General features: G+C 50.5%; 1 long non-coding RNA gene across 2 annotated transcripts; it reads right to left on the bottom strand.

Moving 5' to 3' along the window:
* Positions 1 to 1,999: 1,999 nt before the first annotated feature.
* LOC140698309 (uncharacterized) lies at positions 2,000 to 5,541 on the bottom strand. Of its 2 annotated transcripts, none has more exons than XR_012076026.1 (2): positions 4,889 to 5,541; positions 2,000 to 3,539 (listed from the first exon to the last, which is right to left on the bottom strand). It is a non-coding gene; the product is annotated as an uncharacterized lncRNA (long non-coding RNA). The 2 variants fall into 2 exon arrangements; XR_012076025.1 differs by having other exon boundaries at positions 3,825 to 5,541.
* Positions 5,542 to 6,000: the final 459 nt, after the last annotated feature.

Genomic DNA, 6,000 nt, shown 5'->3' on the forward strand with positions numbered 1-6,000 from the left:
GTGTTATAATTAGGTATAGGCATTGCTTTGCAAAGTATTAGCATGAAAATAAAAATAAAAATTGTGCTGAATTTTAGAAATTTTTACCTGATAATGGTGGCCTCTATGTATTTACCTAACATTGGTGGTCTCTATGTCTTTATGTCTCATTAAATAAATAATCCTGTAAGGAATGTATCTTATTATTCTCCATTTTCAAATAAGCTGAAGCTCAGAGCAGTTAACCATCTGCCCAAATAACCAGCTAGTTATTGCCAGTTGCCTCAATGTTAGGATTCCAGCTGGGCCAGCCTGGCCACAAATCCCAGGCTTTTCCCATTTTGCCTCCTACGTGCATGGTTTACTGAAGGTTTCATAGCCCAGGCTAGGCTGTCAGCTCCTGTAGGGGGTGAGGGAGCGAGCAGGGTGCAGTCCTACATGCCTCCTGGAGACACTGCACAGGACATTGTGGAAGACGTTCGGGGAGTGGCCCCGGATGGGAAGGCCCGGTCCATTGTGAGTGCTCAATAAATATTTGTTGAATGAGTGCATGAGTGTGCATGGCTCTGAAGCCCTGGGCAGACTTTAAGATGCTCCCCAGGAGTGCAGGCTGCGTCGGGGGAGGAGACGCTCCAGGGGAGATTCTAATGTCTCCATGCTGCTTTGTTGGGCCTGTCCACCCCCAGCCCAGGGGGATGAACAAGATGAAGGCTGAGTGTGACTGCATTTATCCAGCCAGTAAATTCCCGAATTTCCTAATAAAGAAATTAACCCAGAAACCTTCTCAGATCCTCATATTAATGCTAAGTTATTTTTCCCACCCCCAAAGTGGCCCAGAACCCTACTGCTGTAGCAGATACCTCTGCTTCTCTTGCCGACATGAGCAAGCTGGCTTTCCTGCTGCGTCCCTTTTCACAAGAGGTTTAAGGATTTAACCACAGGGAGAACTAAGTTGTGATGGGTGTGTTGGTTTTATTGAGTTGAGCCCTAGAGACATGGGTTAGGAAGGTCTTCAGTAATAGCTTCCTCTCCCACATAGTAAACATGCCTCCTCCGTCCTAGAGACGTTCCCTGAGAAACTCCTAGCACAGCTGAGTTGTTGCCCCAAACTCTAGAAAGCCACGGGCTGCGCGGCAGCCCCGCCACCTTTCAACCTGTGACTGAGCTCGGAGGCTTCAAACAAATTGCTGGGCCTTAAAACCAAATTGTTGTGACTCAAACCCAAACCGCGTCCACAGGTTCAGCTCTCCCGGTGACAGTGACCCTTGTTCTGCAGCGGAAGCGGGGAGGGGGTGGAGGAGTCTCAGTTTAGCTCACCCAGACAGGGTGGCTGCCCTGATCCCAGGAGGTTTGGGTGGAGAGAGTCCTGCTTTGGGCACCTGCCTCTCTCCAAAGCTTATCGGGCTTTTTGTTGCCGTAGACTAGGAGCTTAAGACCTAGTTCCTGGCAATTGCTCTGCCCAAAGTGCCTTGGACTCACGTCAGGTAAACCCCCTCTGTCTTGTTTGTGCTTTTCTACGGTGAGCGATTTTCAGATTCCTCCCCTAGTTGCAAGACTCTTTGTACAAAGGAGATCTGTCTGGATACCCAGTATGGAAGAGAGACAGAGCCGGTTGACTTTGAAGGTAGACTGTTTCCCTCCTCTGTGTGGCTATACTGAATGTGGTTTTAAAATTCTGTGTTTTAATTTTTTCCCTCAAAGATGGAGAATGTGTTACTAGGACAATGGGAGAAAGACAAAGAGGTAAGGGTGTGGGAGGGAGCAGGTCAACAGATCATTGGCTTTTGTGTCCATATGAAAAATGGAGATGAAAGGCGTTCCAGAAGATGTTAGTACGTTGTTTCTCTGAAGTGTCTTACAAACTATGACACGAAATTATATTGCTGTATGCGTGCCAACTTCAAAAATAACATTCTAGTACCTTAAGTGGACGCTGTCTTGGCTTTACGACCCTAGTAGGTCAAGGGTCAGATGGGCATCCAGGGGCCTGGCTTTTCCTGCTCATCTAAATAATAAAAGCTTTCACTGCTACAACACTTCATTTTATTGCCATCTTATTTCTGTCATAGGCCCTGTGAGCTTGGTTGGGTCAAGGGTCATCCAGAAAATAACCAGCTTCCAGTTTCTTTAATTATGCAAACTAGAGCTAGGTGACTGAGATCTTGCCTTTGGTCTGCAAGACATAGGGAGTTTTGCAAGCCCTAGGGGAGTGCAGAATTTCCTGAAGATGTTGCAAGGTGGCTGGCTTTCTTCTGAAGTCATGCAATATTCTCCTTTGCTTTGGTTATGACTGCAGAGGTGCTGGGAAGTAAACTGAACCCTAGCATCTTGGAGTGGCCTTTTCTCCACAGGCCCCCAGAGGTGAGGCAGCTCATTCAGAGGGAAGGGCGTGGTGCTGCTGCTTCCAGCTAAAGGCTGTGTGGTCCGGCGCCACCTTCACGGGTCCTTCTGAAACACAGGTGTTTTTGCTGAAGGAAGGTGATACAAAGGCTTAAAAATTCAGAGAACAGAGCTGGATGGCTGAGATTTTACAAACGTTGCTATTTTGCTAGTTTAATTTGGAAAAGGACACACAAATTCCCAAAGAAAATGAGCTTTGTGGAGGAAGAACACATTTCATCAGGATATTTCATCAGCAGTCACACCGGGTCTCTCCATACACACACCGCCCTGTACCTTTTAGCTCCAGGTTGTGCAGTGATGCGAAGAGTCCCAGGAACTGGCCCCGCCTCACACAGGCCCTTCTGGGCACGTTTCAGACGGAAGTCACCCCTGCTCCCCCCGACACCTCCAGCCCAGCAGATGTGGGCTTCTGGACATCCTGTCTCTTCTTTTTCTAACACGGCTTGTCATGTGAGGCTGTTAAAGATTTTCAAACTTCACATCACTTTCCTTGAGGCTAGGTAAATCTCTAGAGAATTGACTCTGTTCCCTAATGAAGAGGAAGAGTACCTGGTTTTTGGAAATGACCATCAGCTGAAGACGCTAAATAGCATCTTACAGAGGCTCTGCCAAGTGTATTAAGCCTGTGGCTTTTTAAGTGAGGCTCTCAGGGGAATGGAGTTACTCAAATGGACAAGATTTTAACGAGAGTCATCATGCTCTGAATATAACAGCATATGATCCAGTTCCTGAAGTATTTAAAAAGAAAGTGAAACTGGTTCACACTGTTTACTTTTCACAGTAAAAACTACTGAAATCAGATCATCTTCCCTGAAAGAGCAGCAGGGTTTTTGTAAAATATTCCTTCCCGTTCTTTGAAATTCGGAGTTCATAAGAAAACCAGGGGCTACGCTTTATGAGGGCGGCACTCGAACAGTGAAGAATGCCCCACGGGGGCCAGGCAGTGGTGTTTTGGAGGGCAGACGGGGCAGGCTCTGAGTCAGCCGAGCGCATGACTGAACCACAGACTGGGTCCGACGTCAAGGCCCGGGGGAGCCGCTGCCTCGCTCTGTGCAGGCTGAGAGCTGAGCAGACGGCCGCGTCAGCGTTCGGAGGGGTCTCACAGTACCTCCGAGAGTCGGCGTGGGCGAGCTGGAGCTCAGTGTGTCGTCAAGGGCCTACAGAAAGCAGAGGAAGAGTGAGGGGAAGAAGTGACATATAAGGGGAAGAAGCATCTTTCTCAAAAAAGTTGGCTTCATAAGGCTTTCGTTTGCAGTGTGGTGGGCTATAGCCACTTTCCCCCCATGCGCTTGAAAGTGCACTGCTGCCCCAGTGAGTTCTGGTCCGCTGAGCCTGCTCCAAGTCCTAGTGGACCCCATCCCCTTAATCCTGTTTGCTGCTTTCTTCACAGTTTCCTCCAAATTCAGGTATCTGTCTTGAAAAGAACACATCCTGGGGCTTACCTGCTGCTGGGCCTTTCCTCCTGAAGCCGCCCTTGCCCAGGCCACACCTCCCCTTGCCGTCCCTTCGACGTCTGTCTCCACTTCCTAACTCCCCGTCCGTCCTCCCGTGCCGTCATGATGTCTCTTCCCATCTCTGACCACCGCAGCATGCCCTGGGCCTTTTAGGTAGTAAGACCGTATAGTTTAATGTCCAAGTCAGAATACTTTTGGAAGTAAAAGGGGGAACTTGTAATTAATAATAACGCTGATCGGACAGTTATAAACGAGGGACTGTCCCAGGCAAGCCAGGCGGAGGCCCCTCTTTAGGGCGTTTACCGCAGCGTGCCTCTCTCCCAGGCAGGCCGAACATTCTGAGTGCAACGACTCTCTTGTCTTTGCATCCCTTCTCATGTCCAGTTGGTACTTTAAAAAAACAAGCTTTTTATTTTGAAATAATTTTAGATTTAGAGAAAGTGGGGAAGACAGTAGAGTTCCAGCGCACCGCTACCCCGATGCCCCGTCGTTTACATTCTGCATTTCCACGGTGCATTTGTTAAAACCAAGCAGCTGCACTGGTTTATTACTACTAACTAAACTTCAGACTGTACTTGGACTTCACTAGCTTTTCCATCAATGTCCTCTTTTCTGTTCCGATCCAGACCAAGAAATCACACTGCATTTAGTTTACACGTCTCCCCTGGTCTGTGTCGCATTTTCAGTTTTCCCTTGTTTTTTCATGACTTGACGGTCTTGAGGGTTACCAGCCAAGTTTCTTGCAGAAATGTCCCTCCAGCGGATCTGTGTTTCCTCGTGGTTCGACCGCGGTCGCGGGCTCGGGGGCAGCACAGCGCAGGGGTGGAGTGCCCGTCTCACCAGACGCGTCAGGGCACGTGACGTGTACGTGGCGTCACTGGGGACGTGAACGTCATCACTCGAGGAAGGTGTTTTCTTTCCCTGCTCTGTTCTTCGGGAGCAGGTCACTAGGTTTAATCCACTCTCAAAGGGCGGAAGAACTCCTGTCTCCTGGGAGGGATAGTATCTACATCTAGTCTTACTCACTTGCTTATTTCAAAACTGGTACTTACTTTCTGACAGCCTCTTGTCTGTCTTCCGTTCAAGAGCCTATGGAAGAACAGCTTAACGCCACCCAGTGGTTGCTCCCACCCGCTCAGTGGCCTGAGCAGCGGGAGGCGCAGGCCAGCCTCAGTGGCGGGCTGGGCGCTCCGGTGGTGCGCAGGGAACGGCCAAACAGGCACCGAGGGCAGCTGGATGCCTCACCAGCCGGTGACGCAGGTTGAGTAGCGGTGAACTCGGGAGCTGGCGCAGTTCATTCACTTGGCAACTCCCCTTTGGTCACAGCCTTTTCAGCACAGCTTTCCTTCCTTTCGGTCTCTTCAGGGTCTCTACAGAAGAGATCGGACATGACCTCCCACGGGTGTTCACGGAAGACTCACAGACCCTCCCGGACCAGCGTCCACCACATCAGACCCACTGGGTCAGCAGTCTCGTTACTACGGGGATGACAGTGTCCACGTAGCGAAGAGGAGACCCCGTGTTACACAGAGTGCTGGTAGGCAGGTTAACGGATGCTTCTGAGAGGCTCATGGCCGGCCCTGGGGTTAGTAACCGCCAGAGATTCTCCCAGAAGGCTGCCTGGATCTGGTTAGCGAAGGTTCCAGGCGTGAAGCACCAGGCAAACAGGAGTGGCTCCGGGGCGGCAGCACAGGCCAGCAGTCTGCCGGTCGGGGTCCCTGGAGGACGACAGGGACGTCAGCCAGTTTCCCACGACGGCAGTGGCACGAGCTGCCAGCAGGAGCTTCTCCCAGGTCCTCTTCAGGTTTGTGAGATAGACGCCATCGTTTTTCCTTTTCTGGATGAAACGTTCCTCTTGGAAGTCAAGGTTGGTGCCACCTAAGTGGGTTCCTGCTGCGAGGAATGTGAGCACGTCCTCCTCTTTGGTCTGCGGGACAGCAAGAAGCCTGGGCAGCGCGGAAACTCCCCTTTAAGTCGCGATGGGATCAGAGCAACTCCACGCGGGCCCCTCTGGGCAGTGCAGGAGGGCTCTGCCCGTATCACCTGGAGTTCTGTAAGGTGGGCTTCCCTCGTCCACCTCACTTATTTCTCAGTCTTCTGTATCAGTATGTACATTTTATACTTTCCACCATAATACCATACTGTTCTCTAGTTGCGAAACTGT

The sequence above is a fragment of the Vicugna pacos genome, chromosome 9 (genome assembly GCF_048564905.1).
Source record: "Vicugna pacos chromosome 9, VicPac4, whole genome shotgun sequence".
Classification (NCBI taxonomy): domain Eukaryota; kingdom Metazoa; phylum Chordata; class Mammalia; order Artiodactyla; family Camelidae; genus Vicugna; species Vicugna pacos.